Source organism: Ischnura elegans, chromosome 5 (genome assembly GCF_921293095.1).
Source record: "Ischnura elegans chromosome 5, ioIscEleg1.1, whole genome shotgun sequence".
Classification (NCBI taxonomy): Eukaryota; Metazoa; Arthropoda; class Insecta; order Odonata; family Coenagrionidae; genus Ischnura; species Ischnura elegans.
In genome coordinates this window covers 14,222,303-14,244,412 of record NC_060250.1, presented here as the reverse complement: position 1 = coordinate 14,244,412, position 22,110 = coordinate 14,222,303, and the positions used below count along the sequence as shown (strand labels likewise).

Here is a 22,110-nt window from a genome sequence, read left to right as displayed (position 1 = left end):
TGAATATTTAGCACATTTGTGGCTGCATCACGACATAATTGCTGAGACGATTGAGGAATTACTGGCTACTGTGGGCAAGTTTTACTGTGCCTTCCTCCTGGAATGTTGCCACCAATGACTTTCAATTAATTTTGCTTTTGTCTTGAAGCTCATCGTTGTTAGAAAAAGGTAGCCACATTCCCATTACAACAAAAAGATGAAGTCACATGGCTCTAGATAGGGATTGCACGGTGGGTGATTAAAAATCTCCCATTGAAATAGCTCAAGCACCGGCGCTGAGAGTACCTTTGCCATGGATCAGAATACTTCCACTAGTCAGCATGTCTTTTCTCTTGCTTTTAATGGCAATTGACATAATCTTTCACGCTGAGCAGCTGCATTTATCGTTGTCCCCAGCTGCATGAAATTCGCAGCCAACACACTTTTTTAATCCCAACACGTGGTAGGATAACCTTTCGATTGTTGAAGGATCGCCTGATTCCTATTGGTTTGCTGGGTGATGTTTGGTGCATCCATTGATGCAGTTGTTGCTTGGTTTTGGATGTGTCATATCGAATCTGTCTTACCTCTAACCACTGTTGGTTTTGATTAAGTTTCTTTTTATTTCTCCGCTTAAAGGTAGACTTGTCAATGGTGAAACCATTGGGCAAGTTTTGTGGTTGTCACTCCCCCATTTATTTTTGGCCGTAGAATTATTTGAGGCGATCTAGTAAATTAGACTGTTACTTGCGTCAAACTGAAAACAGTGAAAATAGCTGACCTTTTTGGTATGGAGGGTTAACAGTTGCCCTATGTATCTTCCAGTTGCCTGCATGACATATTTGCTGAGAGATCGGAGGTTGAAAATGAAACAGACATTGTATTAGTGAGGTTGATCCCATCATTCTTTCCAACCAAACAAACTGAAGCTATGAACTTCCATCGATGCCATGGTGCAGCTAAGAAGCATAGCTGCATCATGGCATCTGCTTTGATATACAGTGGAAGCCCCTTATAACGACAGCTGTTGGGAACAGAGAAATCTGTCGCTATAGTGAGTTGTCGTTGTTACCGAATGCAATTACATCGTCACAAAAAAATCACTCATCAGGCGTCACCACGGCTGGTTCTGCCGCGAGGCGAAAATTGCAGCGTGATAGCCGTTTTAAATCATTATTTTGAACATTTAATTCACTAATGATCATATTCACTTGCAATCTATGATCAAATCATATGTAATTATGCAGGATGCTATATGCCGAGGCATTAAGAAGTCGATTTTAAAAGTCCCAGCTTCAGACTCACTCGTACTGAACTGTGCATTATGAGCTGTTATTATCCTTATTTCTTGGATGCTCCAAATATACATGTCATAACTACCAGTTATGGCTATGCATCAGACTATTAAATGCTAAAACTTCGGAATCTGTTCAAAAATTCATACCTTCTATCTTTCCGAGTAGTAATGAAAATGATGGGTGGCTGCTGCAATTGGGTGACGAAAGGAGCGTGATAAAATTTTAGGGTTCCACATGAGCATTGCAATTCTATCTTTTTCAGGTTAACGGCGGAATGAAGGTGGAAGTAATCTTCTTATGCTTCAAGTCTGCCTGTATGAATGGTTTACCATCGTGTTTCAAAACAGCCGACTCAAATGCTATCGGAATCATGAAACCGAACAGCATTACGGCATCTAAAAGCATATTAGTCATATCAATTATCTTCGGTGGAAAGGGTGAAAAACTGTTTCAAATAAATAGAAGGACAAATGATAAATGAAGTCCACTCTTTGTCTGTCTGTTAGCAATATTTATGTTTCGTAGAGATTCACGCAATCAGACGCAATATTAGCGGACGTGGAGACCTCTAGCGGCAGTAGCGCACACTTTTTGATAGGAATGCTGACTGGAACTGAAGAACGCTAGTGTTAGGCGGCAATAACACAATTTTAACGTTTCTTAGTTCTATTGGTGGGTGGGCTGGGCAATTGTCAATGAATAATAGTACTTTTTTATTCCTTCCACCAATCCTGGCATCAAACGCTCGTAACCACTGCGTGAAGATAGCAGCCGTCATCCAAGCATTTTTATTTGCTTCGTAAGTGCAAGGGAGAGTTTTAACTCCCTTAAAACATCGGGGATGGGCGGATTTCCCCACCACGAACGGTTTTAACTTATCTGAACCATCCATATTGGCGCATAAAAGTACAGTTACGCGGTCATTATTTTTCTTCCCTCTTTTGCAGGGGTCCGTTCGAGTGGCGAGAGTTTTGTCCGGGAGAAGGTTAAAATATATGCCCGTCTCATCCACGTTGTAAATATCGCAGGGGCTGTAATTGTCCAAATAGTCTTTAAGGACCGGAGCCCAGCCTTCCACAGCATTAACGTCAACACTTGATGATTCACCGGATAGTTTGTTAAGGGATATCCCCTTCCTATTTTTAAATCGTGCAAACCATCCATCCATCTTACAATTGTCTTCACCAAGCCTCTCACACAAATACTCAGCTTTAGCCTTCATCATTGGGCCGGTGATAGGAATCCCTGCGGCTCTTTGCTGGCAAAACCACGAGAAAAGAGCAGTTTCTAGCTGCGGATGCTCTCCGGGTCACAGGTGCTTTTGAGTGCTTGGACGTCCTTCTTTAAGCACTGCCGAACGAATTTGATCTTTTTTCTTTAAAATAGTGAACAATGTCGATGTATTAATTCCAAATCGCCTCGCTATTTCACTCTTTGAACACTCTCCACTTTCACAATCTGCAATAATTCTCATTTTGGTTTTTAAATCCAAGGACTTGCGTTTACCAGCCATGGTGCTAGCAGACGGGCGGAATAATTTTTAACCTCACTGCGGAGGCGCGGGAGGGAGATGACAAAAGAGCAATGAAATGTGTACTCGAGAAATTTATTAAGGAAAGAAGAATAGGAGAATACGGAACATGTCGACGTTGGCGGAAAAAATGCCGTTTTAAAAGCATTGAATTCCAGAGATGTGGCACGTGGTCAAAAAGTCAACCTGTCGTAATTACGAATGGCACAAGAGAGGAATCGAGCCATTATCGCTAATACGAATTTATTTTACATTTAAATCATAGGGTTTAAAATGGTTCCTTGGGTAGCTGTCGCTAATTCGAGCTTGTCGCTATATCCCGTACTCGTTATAAGGGGCTTCCACTGTATTTTATTTAAAATGCTGATATTTTCAAGATATGAATTCAAAATGGTGTATTTTCCAATCCTATCTCATTAGCATAACTGTAAATTGTCAGATGTTTAAAGTTCTTGTGTGCATAAATGCTTGCGCAAATTATGTTTAGCATATCGATTAAAGTGTATTTATTCATTTCTTTACAGCCGCACAAGGTGTGATATATGTTTAAGAGGGGATTGAGTTTGAATGGAAAGAAGGAGTTGATGAATCTGGTGCAGCGCAGTGAGTGTAAATATCTGCCTGGAGTTGTTCCTCTGCAGTCGTAGAAAATTATTATCTCCTACCAGCTATTATTATCTTCCATTCCTGAATATGTTTATTTCATATCGGCCAATGGGAAGCAAGAGGAGGAGTTGATACTTTAGAAGGGGGATGAATTTCAAGAGAAAATGAGCTGCATTAGTGTAGTCTAATTCGATGATTCATCAAAGAAGAATAATGAAAAGATGACCTATATATTGCTTTCATTATTCATGACTGAGCTATTCTCATGGTGTGATTAAATGAGTGTGTGACTGTGAAGAATGCACTCTTTATTTTTTTCCTTTGTAGACACAGGATGTTATACTAAGGACTGAGTTATTTTAAATATTGATTGTGCAGGTCCAGTGTACGATATATGCCATCATCACAGGATTGTGATTTTCAACTTAAGTTTTTCCTATTGTTTTTAATTATTGCATCCATTCTTCAGAATTACTGTAATTCTTATTGCTAATAAAAAGTGAAATCAACCTGTGTTTAGTCTCATTTGACTTGATGATATGTAGATTTATATCCAACAATCTGCTGTAGAATAAAACTATATGTACATGTCAGTAGTTTTCAGTTCATACAAGTATGTTCAAGTTCAACTTCATGTTTTATGACTCATTGGAGGAACGACTGGTTTTCTTTTTGGAGCCAAATTTGCAGCCCGTCTGTGCATAACTATGTGTGATTCTATTGTACACCTGTATGTTCTGAGACATTTTTTTGAGACATATCATCATCAGTTGTCAATGATCCTGCATTTGGTTATGTAACTCTCCTCTCCATTCTCCTGTCAGCTATCTGTTAAATCTAACGTAATTCCTCTGTTTTTCATCCTTTGCCACCTATGTTGTATGCAACGGCCACATATGCTATTTGAGATATTCCTTCACTGTTTTTCCATTCCACTTGTTCTTTTAATTTTATTGTCTTCTCTAGGTTTCCTCAAGACATGTCTTTTCCCTTTGTCTCCTCAGGATTGCAATTAAATCTTGATGATCCAATTCATCTTCATCATTCTTCTGTAACACCACATTTTAAGTACATACTTCCATCATAGGCATAGCCAAGGAATTAGGGGTTGTCAATAGACAATCCTTTCCACACTTCAACATGTTTTATTTTCTTTCCTTTAAGTTTTGTAAAGTTAACCTTCTCAAAACTTAATCAGCCCAAATTTCTCACTACATATTTAATAATACTGAATATTGTAATGTTTTCAGGTTGATTTTTTTCTGGGGTGGGATTCATTTTGCTACCCACCCATGGTTTTCCAGCCATGCCTTCTGTGGTGCTGTCAGACCACGTGCTTCACTAACATAAAGCATGCTCCATATATAAATTCAATGAATGCGTTTCCTACTTTCAAGGGCTATATTCCCAGCTGAAAGAAGATCTTCCTTCACATAAATACACAATGTAATGAAGTTATGAATGCCCACTTTCATCTCTTTAATTAACTACAATGAACAATTTTAATGGCAATGATTCATTGTATTTGCTGGATACTTCTCATGGATCAATGGTCATTCAATCTGGCGAAGGATTTATGCCTACTTAAAAATCCTTTGAAATACTAGTTGAGGAATTAGATTGATATTCATATAGGATGTGCTTGTGTAATATGTGATATGCTAACTCAAATTGGTCTCTAATGGCCTTCAGTTGAATGCATCTAGGCTTGATAAATCCTAGTTATGGGTTTATTTCATTTTTGGATGTACATATGTTAACCCTTCCCTGCCTGTGCCTATAAAAGAAATATGTTTTCTATGCTGCCAGTGGCATGAGAATATTTTAAACCTCTTCTCTTCTGAGTTCTTTTTTGGGGTGGAATTACCCTGGTTATTCTCATCACTCTGATTTGGAACCCAGCTCAGTGCCCTGCTATTACCCTGGCCACTTCACTAGACGTTTCAGTAGACGTTGCACTAGACTTCTTGATTAGCACGAGTCCACGATCAACTTATTGCATTAGCAATGTTTTTAATAAACAGGTATTGATTTTGATTTTCAATAATTAACACTTACATAAGAATAACTAACATTTTTTTTTAAGTATTGCAGAATTTTAAACAAATCTCTAGTGTTGGTAATAATGAAGTTAGTAAACACAAGGTATTTCAATTTAACTCCAGAAGTCCATTAGTAGTAACTGTTAAATTTTGTTTGAAAATTGCTTACTCACAGAACAAAACAAAAAATTAATTCCAAAATATTTAAAATTCTTTGCGAAAGCCATTGACCCTATAACCACTTTACAATGGGTTACTGCTGTGAGGATAATCGTAGATAGAAGGGGCAGGTCCAATTGCGGAGGAGTGACACTTAAGGTCTCGCTAAGCCGGGTCTCAGGGAAGGGCCTGAATGCCTCAAGCCATTGCTACCTCAACGGTCACTTCCCATTCGTCTCTAACGTTCCCATTGGATCTAACTGTCGTCTGTTCAATTGCATTGAAAAATCCATGCCGGCTAGACCCAATGCTAGGTTTCTTGCATACGAAAATGCTTGTTAGCTATTGTTGACGCTTGGTATGAAAGGGTGAAAATCACACGTTACAGGCTTGAAACCAGAAATTTTCTTATGGGGAGGAGGTGGCTTGGCAAGCTTTTATTATGGCTTGCGTAAATGTATTCCGTAAATATCTAACTTAGCGCTTGATCTTTATTTTCTTATCGCCCATTCTCTAACCCCTCTTATTAATGCTGAATGTCATTGTTTAAATTATTGATGTGAGTCTGCCCAGTCCATAAACGAAATTTCAGTACGTGCAAATCAATCAGATAGAAAAAATGACGAAGTATGCTTTTATTTTACAATTGGCATGGAGAATAAATTTTGGTAGGGCTGCGGTATTCACACCTTACCCCTGCCGATTTACCTGCCTGACATAATCACTCCGCAAACGTGAAAGTAAGGTAATGATGTGTAGTTGAATTTTGGTAGGAAAAAATGGCTGTAGTTATTAACAAAATCACATTCATAGCGGTCAACTGTATGTGATCTAATGTGACTACCCAGAAAAGATTCAAGACACTGGCTTCATTATCCTATAGTTAATGCGAACCAATCTACAGAAAACTTGACTTCATCTCATCTAGTCCTTCAATCCTGATCTATGAATCTGACTATGTGATTAACAGTGCGATGGTTAGGATCTTTGTTTGGGGAGGGGGAGAGAGGAGTCCAAAAGTAGGGGGGAAAATTTTTTAAACAGGGAACTAAGTAGAGGGTTTCAAACTTATTTTAATCCTTGTAATCGAAATCTTTGTACTTGATAATGACCTCTATGGCCGAAACATGTCGTACAGACTAAATAAATCTGTGGAATGCAACGAAGTCTCCTTTATATTTTCGTTATTTTAATCCTATAATTTTTGTTTTTTCCCGGCGAACAATTGCAGTGAAGTTTTCTCGGGTTTCGCACCGGGTCAGGTCCTCCATTTCTCCTTTCAACGTTTCGATCGCCCATCGTCATCAGGGATTCAGGAATCCAATACCAAATCCTCAAAGCCTCGGGGTATATATACAGAATTATGTGGGTGAGGGCGGTTCAGCGTCTCCTGATTGGCTGCCAGTCCCCTCGTATTTTTAAGAGGTAAAGATTTTTTTAAAAGAAAAGTTTAAGAGGTCCTCAAAGGAGGAAAACAAAATATTTTTCAATATATTTTATTAGAGAAATTTATTATTTTTCAATATATTTTATTAGAGATTATTATTACTTCATAAGAGAATACAAAATATTGAAAAGTATTTTGTTTTCTCTTATGAAGCAAAGTAATTGTGTTTTTATATTTCGAAGAGTGGGGATGCTCGGACACCCACCTCCCCCCCATCCTTACACCACTGATGATAACCATGACATATCCGGTGACTTGACTTGTATCCCTACCTGTTTGTTTACAGTGGACCTCAGAAAAGGTAAAAAAAAAGAGAGAGACCAAAAAGTTGAAAATAATTGGAATGGTAAGTAGAAATTTTACTTAAGCATTATAGCTGTGCTGAAACTCTGTCTGAATACTATTTTTTATTAGAATAAAACTGAAGAGAAATGAATTCTAATCTGAGGTAAAACATTTCTTACTTGACTGAGGTATCTTGAGAAGTTAATGGTGTTAACTTCAGGTGACATTGTGTTAGTGTTAACTTAAGAAAATAAATTACCAGTGTTATAAATTCATATTGATGACATAGTTATCTGTCGGTATATTCGGGAGTACAGCTACCCCACTTTATCTCAGTAAGTGTATGAGAAATCCAGCTATGAGTTCTATGGTGATCTCATAGAAAAAACTTGCATCGATCCAACATCGTATTCCAATTGTAAGATTATTTATATTTAGGTAATAGTCCTCGGCAGATAAGATCTTGCAGAAATATGTAAATGCGTTGAAAGCATAGTTGCCGAACTGCAATGGTAAATAGCGAATTTATTCGTCGTTTCATTGTTTTCTACAAGGTGAATGCGAGTGCTTAGAAAAATCGAATAAATCAACAGCTGTGCACATTTTCTTACTTCGTGAAAACTTCGGCTTAAGCTTTGGGTAAGTAGTAATTTAATTTATTACTGTTTGTATTAGATTACCCAACGCTCTTGGGAGAAGGGCGTGAGAGAAGGAACCCAATTTCGGATTGCAGTTTGTTTCGCTAAGCTGGCATGCTGATTGTCGGCGATAGTATACTTGCGTACTCCCTGATTTTTTACGGATAATATCTGATGTCGTTCTCGTTATTGCGAGGTCACGCGTGTACAGGTTTGTGTATCTGTTTAGCCCGTCCTTTCGACGTCCAGAATTAATTTTTGCCTTGTCTGTAACCAATTTCCTGATGGTCAGTACTCTTCGATTGTTCACTCATAAAAACGGAGGTACCTTTTGCGTTCTGTCGCGATAATTCTTTTTCTGGTATCGGCCTCGTCAGTGAGAATAAACGAATCTGATGTGCTTGCAATAATGAGACCACGAAGAATATACCGAAGAAATGACGATTTTTTCCCTCGCCGGAGTAATCGTATGCATTTCTAATGTGTGCTTTGCTTCTTATCGACTAATGTGTGCATAATCGGTCCTGGAGTAATTTTTTTCTTTATTTCTTGTCATGGTTGTCACCTTTCTACAATAGAAGATTGTGATGACGGATCGATTCCCGGAGAAGAGTAAATTTTTTGTCACGGCTATTAATGTCGACATTTCCTTTTCCTATAAATCTTCTTCATTTGCTTGCAATGTTTTTATTTAGGCTTGTTTCACACTTTCTGCGTGTTAAATTCCAGTACCAAATTTAACTGTAAATTTACTCACAACGTTTTCACGTAGGTATGTTTATTTAATATGGCTAATAGAAATACAGTTATAGTCTATGTGCACATTTGCATCTATTTGTCAAGGTTACCGAAAGTCTAAGGCTGTCTCTATATATATTGTAGTCCCATATGGTCTAGTGGCTAGGATATCTGGCTTTCACCCAGAAGGCCCGGGTTCGATTCCCGGTATGGGAACTTTTTTTTGCCGGCTTTGGTGGCGGCGGGGTAAAGTCGACTCACCGGCTAAACAAGAGGCCGCGGGTTTGAATCCAACCTGGATAGGTTGCCTCTATCCAGAACATGGTTGTTTGTACGCGTGTAATTATGAAATTTGTTCATTCTATTGAAAATTACCAATATGTACTGTATTCAGTGGTATGAATAAATATGTCGGCTTCGGTGGCAGCCTGCTCACCCGACAATCGCGGGTTCGACTCGGTCGGGAATTTCCACATTCAGTCCTTGGTTTGGTGTGCATGTCCAAACTGGTTAAATAGAGGACTTAGTATAGGAATAGATAGACTTCACAAACGGAATTTCGCTCGCAGAAATGACGGAATGATATTATTGTATTGTTGATGAAGTCAGGACGTAAACGTACTTTCATGTACCCTGGGATATATAATAGGGTATAGTTATGGCTCTCTATCTAAGAGTCCCAGGTTCAAGTCCTGAGGGAAGCATTTGAGCTCCCTCGAGAGAGATCTTTGCGGTGCGAAGTGGCCAAGTAAGGCCTACAATGAGGTGTACTCCCTTTTATTCTATATAAAAATCCTATTTTCTTCCTTCTTCTCCTTCGTTTACCCAACATTCTACCTTCTAATACATCCCCTCCCCGCTCAGTACTCCCTCCATCCAAACCATCTCCTCCAGTAGCTGATACAGAAAAAACTGAGGGAGGAGCAAAAGATATCTTGATATACATATACTTTTATCGTTATGACAAATTATCAATTCCCAGGCAAAGTTTGAGAAATTTTTATTTTAACCGATTTTACACACATACAAGACAATTCCACCTTATGAAATAATAAAAAGTTACAATTGTGGTTCTGCAATGTTCGGCAATGCGTACGGCTTCGCAAGGGGGGGGGGGCGTCCCCCATATGTATCCGCCACAGTCTCCTCCGTATTTCGTCTAGAAACCGCCTCTCTTTAATGATTTTTTTGGTACCCAAATGCACAGGCGTATCTAAGTTATTTGACTCAGTACCACGTTACCATGGAGACGCTAGAGGCGTATTTTGACCGAAGTAGTGACGTCACTCGCCCTCCATTTATCCTCACTCTATGACGAAATCAAGTACCTTCTTGCGAAATTTTTGAGAATTATTTTCCTGGCATTTAGTTATGTCATTTTGTTATCGCTGTTGTACATAACGTTGAGGATGATCGAGTGTAAGAATAAAAAGTAGGCGATAAAAAATTTCGAATAATCATGTAAAGACAAAACCCAATAACTTAACGATATTTTCATTTCTAGTATTTTTTTATCTTTTAAATTCATGGAGGCCAAGGTTACACACCAGATTCAAGGTGTTCCATACCCATTTCTTAATCATCATTATTTTAAATTACTGCTATTTCTCTATGCTGTTCATGAATTCCTTCCTCCACCTACATTATCCCTCGTTCACCTATGACCCACGTCTTATTATAATTCCTCTTGAACCTCCCGAATATTAGATATAATTATAGTTTCGGCACTGTGCGCTAATTTGAATACGCGGACTCAGATCTCGTGACTGTGATTCATAATGAATTGCGCACATTCTCTCCGCGGTGAATCACTCCCCATCGCGAAAACGCCACTCTCATTCTCGTAGTAAATTATGATAATGGTTATATATCGTTCCTGTTCGTTAGATCGTATCCTTTTTTATATGTCAACGACTTATGACCTAACATTCCCCGCCACACGCCTATTAAGGCGGCTTGCGGGGTAATATGTAGATGTAGATGATCAATGCATGGGCGTACCCAGCGAGGGGCAGGGGGAGGCAGCTGACCCCCCCCCCCCAGTAGAAGCAAAAATCGCAATAGTCTTTAAGCAAAATCAGTACTGAATTGAAACGAAAGTATTCAACAAATTTTCTTTAAACCCGCGAAAAATGATATATTAGTATAAGATATGTAGCTAAAATAAAACTATTTTTTCAAGGAAATAATCTCGTAAATCCCATGGCTTGCCCCCTAGTTATGATCCTGGGTACTCCCTTGGATCCGTGTAGTTTTAAAATTCTTCTTTTGAGGCACCCGATAATTCGTGGGACATCTGATTATAGTTTGGGCGCTGGGTGCTAATTTGGGAGGGTGGGCTCGCATCCCATTCCTGTGATTCATAATGACTTTCGCACATTCACGAGAATGTGATTGGCATCTTCTTTAGGGGGAGGGGGTGGGAAGATGATTCAAAGCGGAAATGATGCCTCAGCGAAGGAGAGAGAACCCAGGAAGGTCCGGATTATGTCATCATCTCGACGGTGATTCGCTCGCGAGCAACCCTTTCTTGGAAGTTGGCTGAATCGCCTTTCCGTGACCAACGGCGAAAGGGAAGGTCGCATTAATTGATGGCTTGAAACTTTTTTTCTCCTCGCTTTCGAGTGTTCAGATTAGTCTGGGCGATGACTCCCTCCGCTATTTTTCCCTCTCCTCCTGGGACTGTGATTCTTCTTGAAAAAAAAGAAAACAATGTCTTCCCTATGCCTTTAGCTGGTTGGTAGTAGCAGAGGCGCAGCTAGGAATTAAGTCTTGTGAGGGGGTTTTACCCGCAAGTAATAGTGAAGGGTCTAGGGGTAATGGAATATCGGCAGGGTAAGCGGGAAGTGCGGGGGCCCTCCTCCAGAAATTTTTTAAGATAAATGGTTCAAAATGGTGAGTTTTACGGATGTGCGAATAGTTTGATGTTTTGTTTTTGAGACATCCGTCCCCCTAATATTAATTACAAAATTTTTCGCATTGAAATTGAGGGTTTTATCCCCCAAACCCCCCGCCCCCTCGCTGCGCCACTGGTTAAGGCCGTTTTACACGGGGCACGGAATTGCGCAGGTTAGAGCTGCATTAATTTCTAAAATGGCGCGGAATTGCGCGAACGCATGAACGAAATTAGAACAGGGGCTATTTTGCCGACTCGCATCCACGCATTCTCGCATGTGTTGTAGCAATTCACCGCTTTACACGACGCAATTTCGATTGCGCCATCGCACGTACGTCAGATTGCGCAATTCTGTGTACCGTGTAAAACGGCCTTTAGTAGATGTAGCACTGGTAATCCGGGACCACGCGCGAATCTCACGGTCATTCTCGATAATCGTGCCTATTTTACGATAGATACTTCTCAGTGACCTCAACATAAACTTCCCCAGAACGCCTGCTTCGTAAGATCAAGTCTTTAACCTTTCTGGAACACACTGCACCAATAGCTATGATTGGATTTTCATTTTAAGGCGTATTTATGGACGTATTAATGTTATGTATGGTATTGTGATCTTAAATTTGGTGGTTGGATTTTGTAAAGATTTAGTTATTAATTACGCGGCTCAAAATTCCGTTGTCTGAAAGTTAATTTTTTCACAGGGGCAAATTCTTGATATTGTGGCATATTTCGCGGTGTTTTTTATCGATAGAAAAATTTCCTCCCACCTTCAGTCAAATAAATTGTGCAGAGAATTATTCTAAAATTTTCATTTTTTTAATATCTCCACTGAATTTTTTGGGTGTCTTAAGAAACTATATTTCCCACCCACCCTGAACGCTTGCAGAAACTATTTTTGAAAAATTTCTCTCAGTCATTTCTGTGGGGACGAAGAGCATAGCTGCTCGAATTGAATCTTTCGTCGATAACATTTGTCTAAAAATGACTATATAAGACACGGTCTTCTGCGTTACTTTGTGGAACTGCTTCATCATAAAATAAATTACTTGGTTCTATTCCACACTTTATTTTAAATAGTACGACCCGGGTTCCAATTTCCCCATGTTTCCGGTGCAACCGCGTGGGTTTGTTGGTGATGACAACAGTTTCGCTGGCACTGCTGCCAGCGTCTTCAGGTCGAAGATGACAAGAAATTGGTCGAAGAAACTGTTGTCTTCACCAACAAACTCACGCGGTTGCACCGGAAACATGGGGAAATTGGAACCTGAACACCGCGGAAACCTACGTAGTCACATAGCACAACCAGGGTTTCAGCATCTTGTGCTATCTTCAGGTTAGATGTCCTGATGTTGGGTGTCCTGATGATAGCACAAGATGCTGAAACCCGGGTCGTGATATTAAAAAAAATAAAGTGTGGTATAGAACCAAGTGATTTATTTTATTATAAAAATGACTACTTTTCTCGAAAGAATGAAATAAAAACAGTTCGCCAACTATTGAGATACAGTAGGTTCCGGGTGATGGGACCACCACTTAATTGGGGCAAATCTTGAAGAAAAGAACCCAATATGAGAATATCCAAATTTTTTCCGCTTAACTGGGACAGCATGCAACTTCATGGGCCATGAGTCGGCGAAATTCACAATACTTAACGACGAAATTTCTTTTCGTACCACGATACCGTTTTATAACATTCTCCATTTCTCCTCCATTAATTTAGTCTTCTTATTCTCATGGGTACCTCATTCTTGACTTAATCTTAGAGCTCTTAATGTTAGACCATCCGGTCGAGGATCCGGAGTTCGTTTCCGAACCATTAGACCTCTTTCAACGCAGTGTCGTTTTTAAGAGGAATACTGTGGCATTAGTTGGGCTAGGTACATAGACTAAGAGAGGACTAAGGCTGAGATAAAACACAGAATCCACGAAGTAAACGCGGAAAGATGTTAGTTAATTTTTATGATACTCAGGATGAATCAACTAGCTCTAGCATATGAAACATGAACGTCTTGGTAGAAGAATATCTCAGTAGCTTTCCATGAAGCCAATAGTGTAAACTCGTGTTTTGAGGATAAAAGGGCGTGGGCAGTGGTCAATTTTAGATTATTCTCAGTCACTCGGACACGCCACCTAATGGCCACACGCGAATGAACCCGGTTAAATGAGGAAGAAGTGGCGACACCCGTGGTGAGGGTTTACGAGCGGGTACGGGCCTTTTTTATAGCATTATTATTTGCATTATAAACCTTATTTAGTGTTGTTTATCTTATTTCAGCATTTGTTTACGCGCATATACTTCGGAAAGCAGCGAAGTTTCCCATTCAATTAGGGCAAAATTCGCCTGTACCGATATTTCCCAATTAACCTGCATCTTACTGCAATATCTAAACAAAAAAAGAAACAATGTCCTAATAATACCCAAATATTTATCTCGCGATTCTTACATACTGCAAACAGTAATTACGAAATATTTTATTGTCAGACTATTGTCTCCTTGGCACGTGGCATGGGCAATTGCTTCGTGGGTGTCTCGTAGTATGCGGGTTGCCTACACTAGTGAGTTCTGTCTATTTCCACGCATCAGGGATGCCAACTCACAAAAAATATTGGGGGGCATTGCCGCGGGAAATTTGATGAGCAGTGAGTTTTAAGTTTTTTTAAAGAATTTTAGAAGAGTCATGTGATCAACATTAGAACATCGAAAGTGTCGTTTATAGACAAATTCGAGATCAAAACCTCAATGACAACCATTTACGAAGAAATTTTTTATTAATGTTTGGACAGAAGTTGAGTATCGCTTGGACATTTGTCTAGCGACTAAGGGCGCATATATTAAAATTAATTAATTAGGTAAAAAAAGCTGTTGGGGATGGCAAGTTCGAAAAATGTAAAAAAAACAAGCTGTAAATAATACTGTTTTCGTTAAAACTTTGTATTATCTGATTTTACGAATCACTGAGACCCTGATCTCAATTCAAAATTTTTAATAGTTACGAGAAAGTCTGAGGATAGGTGTTATTTGACCTATTTTCCTCCTAAAGGGTGGTATTCGCTGCAAGGGAAAGAATTTCGGGAGGGGGGAGGCAGTCGCGGATCCAGGGTGGGGTCGCAGGAGTCATGACCCCCTCTCCCCAAATTTTATCAAACACTTTTAATTTTTATTACTTTGATAGTTTTTGTAACAGCAAATGTCTAAAATTTTCAATTGCACCTGTTTTTAAGAATAAAAACTAAATGCTTGGCTCCAAAATGCGTAAAAACTGGGTATTTCATAAATTTTATACGGGAGAACCAGTTTTCTCCAAGGGGGTTTTATATTCTCCCCGGGCTCAGGTGAAGACCCCCTCTCAAATTTGATGCTAAATACGCCCCTGGGGGGAGCTGAAGCCCCCTAAAGGCCCCCAGCCACGTACCCGCTTTCGTCCAAAAGTGGAGCAAGTAAATTTTTGAAAGGTTATTAGCTTCTTATGTATTTGTGCAGACTTCAAGAAACTCGCATAATTATTTTTTAATTTTTCAACTCATTTAATTATAATTTTTTTCGATTATAACGACTTAAAAATCGTGTTTTCTGTTGCTAAGACCGTTCAGTCGGCATTGTTGGAGCTTAGCGAGGGAGCGCGTTCGATGTGGAGAAGTTCGCCCTGTCACCGAGAGAGGACTCGTGTGTCGCCTCTCAGGAGAGCCAACTGAGTGAGTTCTTTGTCCCGGTGACCTTTTTTCTGCTTTTTTTTACTCAGCCTTGCCGAGCTCGTAGAGTACAGTGTGCGGAGGGAGCGAGGTCTCCTCTCGGCTGTTAGCCCTGCGGCAAAGCGAAGAGGAAGCAAAGGCAAGGAGATTTAGCGGCTGATAGCATGCTGGCGGATTGATTGAGCTCTCGCGAATGTCGAGGCACCCACCTAATCGATCGCCGTATGAGAGCTTGAAAGAACTGAGGATTTCCCGGCATACATCTGGCCACATTACACTCTCCAAGCCACATCTCGGATGGCGGGGCATGAGAAACTTTTACAAACATGCACCACACTACATCACTGCCTAATATTTTACAAACCATTGTCCAGCGATTGCATAGAACTTTTACTATTTGCGTGCTATGGGCGTAATATTACACCATCCATCTTTTGAAAATTCACAGTTTGCCTTAAAAAAAAAATGGCACTAGCATCTTAATAATCAATTGAAAAAAAACGAGAGTAAAATTTATTCTTTAAAATTATACTGAACGCATATTCATCGCTTCAAAGGTTGGTTGTGAAGAAGTAAAGTATACTTATAAGTCATAAAAATAAAGTATTGAAAATGGCCAGCAATGGGTTACAGATGTACAGTACTAAGGTCACCACGGCAAATGTTAAAGTTTTATTTATTATTATTATTTTAGGTGCAATGCCAATTGATAAACTTACATCCAAATTTCACTGGACGCGTACGAGTCTTTGAAATTCTCTCTCAACCAATATCTGCCTACCGTGGCCATACAGATGTCTACATTCTACCATTTTGAGCAAATGCGGCTCTTGAAGAAAGCCCGCAATTATTTTTTTTGTCTAATTGTCACAAATGTGCTGTTGAAGCTTACAATTACTTCATCCACTCATTATTTTATTTAAGAAGCCGATTGAAGTGAGCCCACTGACGGAAGGAGACGGTTGCAAAACGGAAAATCAATATGGACGACTGAAAATTACATACATGTAGCATGGGCGTACCCAGGATCAAAACTAGAGGGGGAGGGGGGCAAGCCGTGGTCGTTCAAGTTGTAACGCCGAAAAGGTTAATGAAATCATTAGGAAATTATGACAGCGCTTTATTAGTTCATAAAATTATTTGCTTGAAAAAAATAATGATTTTATTTTATTTCCATGTCTTAGACTAATTTCATTTTTATTAGAGAGAAAATGTGTTCAAAACCTTCGTTTTGAACTAAATTTACTTTCGCTACTGGGGGGGGGGGTAGCTGCCCCCCGCTGGGTACACCCATGGCATGTAGAATTAAGGCTGTTTTACGTGGGACACGGAATTGCGCAGGTTAGAGCTGCATTAAATTCTAAAATGGCGTGGAATTGCGCGAATGCATGGGTGAAATTAGAACAGGGGCTATTTTGCCATCTCACGTCCACGCATTCTCGCATGTGTTCGAGCAATTCACTGCTTTACACGACGCAATTTTACTGCGCCTTCGTACGCACGTCAGATTGCGCAATTCCTTGTACCGTGTAAAAGGGCCTTTAAAGTTAACAGGGAATGGCATTTTATAGATTCTTTTAAGTTTCCTTCATCCAAAAATATGTTTTCCCTGAAGATTCATCCTTTATATCGAGGTCACTCGTAAAAATGGGACAGCATTGGATTCTGACCTCGTTGCCACCCACTACTGCTACTGCGATACTGCTACGCGTCTACATCAGGGTCCGGACTCCCCCCCTGAAGTATAAAAACACAATTATTTTTCCCCATGAAAGATAACAAAACACTTATTGAAAAACTCATGGATTAAAAAAATATTTTTTAAACAAATGAAGTTTTTTCGATTATGAAAAGCATTAAAATTAGTTAAAAACCCTCTACTTAGTACCCTGTTTTTCAAAAATTTCCCCCTCTGATTTTGGACCCCTACCCCGAAACGAGATCAATTACATATTTAGTAGTGCAATTTGTTTTCCACTCGATGTCAGAATAGAACAGAGACTCACTCGCATCCCTTGGCAACCAAGTTTTAGTGTATTTCTCCTAACAATTAAGTTCACCCAACTATGTTGAGAAAAATATCACTTTTAGGTACCCCTTAGCGTCTCATCCCCTCAATTAATGTACGCAGGTACTGTGTGTATTCAAGAGGGCGAGTACTGCAATGAAGGATTCTCCCGTCGTCAGGCACTTTTGCCGTCACTCACCGCGCATTAAATGGGATTACAAAAGTCGCCACTGGCGTCGCTGACGACAGGCAGAATGTCGCGGAATAATAAGCTGCAATTAGGACTGTTAACCCGAATTGATATCAGCGATGTTATGATCCATCCAATCCATCGCATTTCGCCGCCGCTACTCGCGATTGCAAAGACTGTGCTGCAAAATAATAATAATGAGAATACATACATGGATCGCTCTGCTCTCATCGCCACCTTGCGGACATTTTTGGAAATCGATTTAAAATGCGGCAAAAGCGGCAGCATAAATGAAGTATGGATGAGTCGATTCCAAATTTCGATTCTCGATTCCACCAATTCTCGGGTGCCTCGTTCAGATTACGATTGCTCCAGCAATCGTCGGAACAATCGTGCATTCGCACGTCGATGGTTAAAACCTGTGCTGCCCTCTAGTGCTGACATCTAAAGTGAACGAGAAATTCACGGTTAGCAAAGCTGTTGAGGTATCCAGGGTCAAGATATTACCGCGTTCAACGTGTATTTAGCGTATAATTTTTCTTACGCTCATATTCTTCCTTCCTGGAACAAATCCAAGAAAAAATATAGCGAAGAGAGCTTCACGAACTTAACCCGGGAGTAGTCGCGCCTAACATGTAGCCTTACGTGGTCGCTGCGGGTCACTCTGACCCGCACTAAAAGAAATTGTTTTAAAGCTTAATTTACATTTTTGTTTTTTTTATAGCTTTATACATTTCAGTTCCAAGGTATATAAACTCAAACCATGTGTTTAAAAAAGACATTTTATTGCTTTTATATTTTTTTCGGAATTAAAGAAAAAGTATCACAAAAAATGAGATTTTTGTCATAGTACAAGTTTTTTAGTAATTTAACGGCTAACTAGCTTACTTACAATAATTTTTCACTCTTTAATATTGAACATAGGTTATAAAGAAATAAAAGATAAATATATGGCTTATTGTCATAAGGAAAAGTTTTCAAGTTATTGAAGCATGAAAATGTTGTACATATTTTCTTCAAAAAAAAAACGAAATATCAATGAGCCATGGTTTATCACATAGATTAAAAGAAAACTTCCACTATTACTTCATAATATTTTTCCAATAAGAACTAATATATACTTCCACAACTTTATGTCACTACAAATGTCCAGTTATTGGTTTAGTTGCATCCCAAAGTCAGTATAGTTGAGGTATCTTGGCCACGCGTGAACCTACAAAACCCACAACTTGATTAGATACACAAATTTATTTTTTATAAAAGCACATCAAAACTTTCAGGTGTAAAAATATTGTGTAGTACCTATGTGTATAATATAAAAAGCTCACCATTTATTCCATGTCAATACAGTTGAGACAAGTGGGCTTGGAGTGTTAGCCACGGACAGGGATGTTGCATGACGCACAGTTGTGAGCCGACTTGTTGCCTTGACGGTCGCTAAGTCCACACCGCTTTCTCTTGTTCAGGACTTCTACTGGAGGGCGAAAAATGTCTTCTTTTAGTATGTCCAAAATATTGATACGGGTTGACTTTGACAGAGATCCTTGAAGACGAGTTCTAAGGTGAGGTGTAACTAGTTCCGTAGCCAACTCTTTCAGCCATTTCCTTCGTACAAGTTTTCTTTCTTTGTTATTTCAGGAGCAAATGATGAGAGAGTTTAGTCCTATGATGTCTAAAATATGGTAAAATGCTGTGAGGGGCCAACAATTTGTCTTTCTGGCGACAGAGTAATTGTCACACATTTCATCAACCACATCAACTCCTCCTTTTGTGGCGTTGTAAAATGTTATTATCTCTGGTTTCTTTTGTTCTCCTGTGGCATTGTCAATACTTTTACTGTGATGCATGGTGGAGGTCAATAGAACAACCTTGTTCTTATTTGGGACATAAGATACGAGTGTTGTCAAGTTTTTGGCAAAACCAAAAATTAACGAGTGTACTTCTCGATTCTTAGTTCTCCAAAACTCTGAAGGTATCTCTTTTTTGTTTTTCCCGATTGTCCCAACTGTGGTGAGTTTTTGATTTTGCAAGAGATCATTAGAAAGGGCAGTACTAGAAAACCAGTTATCATAAGTGACGTTTCTGTTGCTTCCACTTATCGGTTCAACAAGCCTGACTACTACTGGAGATGGTGTTTGACTTATGTGTTCATGAGGTCCCGGGCGTTGTTTTCCAAGATATACTTACTTCCATGTTGAGTGCATAAAATGTTCGTGAGTCAACCAATGAAAACACCTTCAAACCATATTTCGCAGGCTTATTCCGCATATACTGCCTGAAACCGCACCTTCCACGGAAGGCCCACAACATTTCGTCAATTGTTGTGTACCTACTCACCAACAGAAAAGTTTGATTTACATTCCTTTACAACAAATTCAAAAACATCCCTGAAAGGTGCTAACTTGTCCACTTCCATCCTCTGCACTCGGGTTCTTTTATCATCGAATCTTAGCATTCGAAGCAAAAATTTAAATCGATTCAAAGACATTACACACTTGAATAGACGCACTTCTTCCCACAACTCTTCTGCGTTCAGATGTGAAGCCTTCAACACACCTGCGTAATACAATAAACCCAACAGGGCTTTAGTTTCTTCAACTGTAGTGTTTTTAGTCACGATCTCGGCCATATTTGGTGGTAACTTTAATGAAATGAAAGACGCGTAAAGATACTAAGTGGACTGTATTAACAATAGAAATGGTTCACATAACAGAATAGATGCTTCTCGGTTGATGTCACGCCAAACACTGCCCCCTTGTCTCTGAAGGTGCAGCCCTTGCACTAAGTCATGTCACACCAGGGCCTCCACCCCCGACCCCGCGGAAGGCCCCTAACCCAGTCCTCAACTCATACATCCATCATCGCGACCTCCACTCACCCCAACCCTAAGGTCCAAACCACAATTTTTGACAACGCTAATGGTCGCTGCGGGTCAGGGTGACCCGCACATGCACGACTAGGTCAACAAACGAGCGGAAACTGAAGAAACTCAACAGGGTATGGTAGCAGGGTTTTAAGGAAGCAGCTACACGTAAAGTGAAGACCGTTCGTTACTTTTCACATACAGGACAGATATAAATAGTTGCGTGCGGGTCGGAGCGACCCGCGGCGACCACTCCCGGGTTAACGTATTTCTCTTGTCGCTTCTGTTTCCGGTATCCCAGCGCCTAACCATTGTAAAGTGGCAACGTTCGGAACTACAGTAACTATTGTCAGGACATGCATTCACACGGATAGTTCGGCCAACTATCGTTTGGACGATCGCTTGGACAATCGTAATGTGAACGAGGCAGGGCAAAGAACCGGAATCGAGAATCGATCGCCTGAAGTCTATTCCGATTCTAAGAAGATTTTGAACTTGGACTATAAGCTTGGAGCATGAAGGCCGCCACACACCTGAGCCATTGTGCTCTGTACATTATTTAGTTGAATTTACCTAATTAGATTTTATTATTTTATATAAGCTGAGGATATATTACTATATTACTAATTCGCTATTAGTAATGAATATAATTTTGGGCCACTTAATTGCCTTTGTTATTTTTTTCCATTCGATTCTTGAATTTAAATTATAGAAATGCTACTGACAAATCAGAAAACCGCCTATTAGTATGAATAAGAATCGATGGAATCGAGAATCGATTTGAAAGAATCGCAATCGAAAAAAAAGTGGAATCGACTCATCCCTAATAAGTATCAACTTTTGTCTGGGACGAAATGGGGCCTTCTCCATGTGGTCTCCTGGTTCAAGACATGGAAAATCGTCTCCAAAATGACGATCTCCTTGTGCCCGTCATCTCCGGCATTCTCCAGACCTCGCCGCGCCGCCCTCTTGGAGTTCGTTAGCTCGAGCGAGTCAGCAGCGGTCAACCGTTGGGAATTCGTCCTCCATTTCGGGCGCGGAACCAGAACACCAGTTTGAGGCGGGGGAGGAGCGGTGGGGAGGGGGGGGGGAAGAGAGGGGAAGGGACCATTCCTAACAGACAAGAAGAGCAGAATGAATTTTCGTACGGATTGAATTCATGTAAGATAAGGGTTCCTGGCCTTTCAAGAATGCGAATTGTCTTGATTTCACTCTTGCTTTCGGTAATTTTTTCATGATGTAGAAGACCTCTTATTTAATTCAAAAGTAGGGTTCCTTGATTTTCACGAACGCGAACTTTTGATATTTATTCACGAGATAGTAAGGGCTGAAAACCTTTTCAAATATTTGAAAAAATCGAAGGAACGTAAAGCAAACTACACGAATATAAAAAATTGTCTATGAACAACAAACATGCACCAGGTACGAAAATTCGCTTTCACGAAAATCAAGGAGTGTCACTCAAAAGTAAAGGATATTAATGCATTGATCCCGCTATTCATTTATCTAAAATTTCGTTGGTTTCACGGGACTTTGTTTGCTATTTTCATGCTGCGAAATGGAGACTTAAAAATAAACACACAAATCTGGCAGTAAAAAGGTACAATAATTAATCCCGAAGTTCTTTGAGGTTTAATGTATTTCAATTTAATTGATTGGAAAAGCATTTCAATTCTGTCGATTGATGCGATATTTACAAACGGATAATTCATTAAGTATAAATCTTTTCTAGTAGCCGGC

At 39.7% G+C, this 22,110-nt stretch overlaps 1 protein-coding gene and 1 non-coding gene across 4 annotated transcripts in view; both read left to right on the top strand.

Annotated features, from left to right (window-relative positions):
- LOC124158511 (UDP-N-acetylglucosamine--peptide N-acetylglucosaminyltransferase 110 kDa subunit) overlaps positions 1 to 3,923 on the top strand; it is a 155,289-nt gene extending 151,366 nt beyond the window's left edge. For all 3 annotated transcript variants that reach the window (XM_046533634.1, XM_046533635.1, XM_046533636.1), the window contains one exon: positions 3,333 to 3,923. The gene's annotated coding sequence lies outside the window, so the exon portion shown is untranslated. The remainder of the gene's footprint in view (positions 1 to 3,332) is intronic.
- Positions 3,924 to 8,867: 4,944 nt separating this feature from the next.
- On the top strand, positions 8,868 to 8,939 carry Trnae-uuc. Its single transcript has one exon. It is a non-coding gene; the product is annotated as a tRNA-Glu (tRNA).
- Positions 8,940 to 22,110: the final 13,171 nt, after the last annotated feature.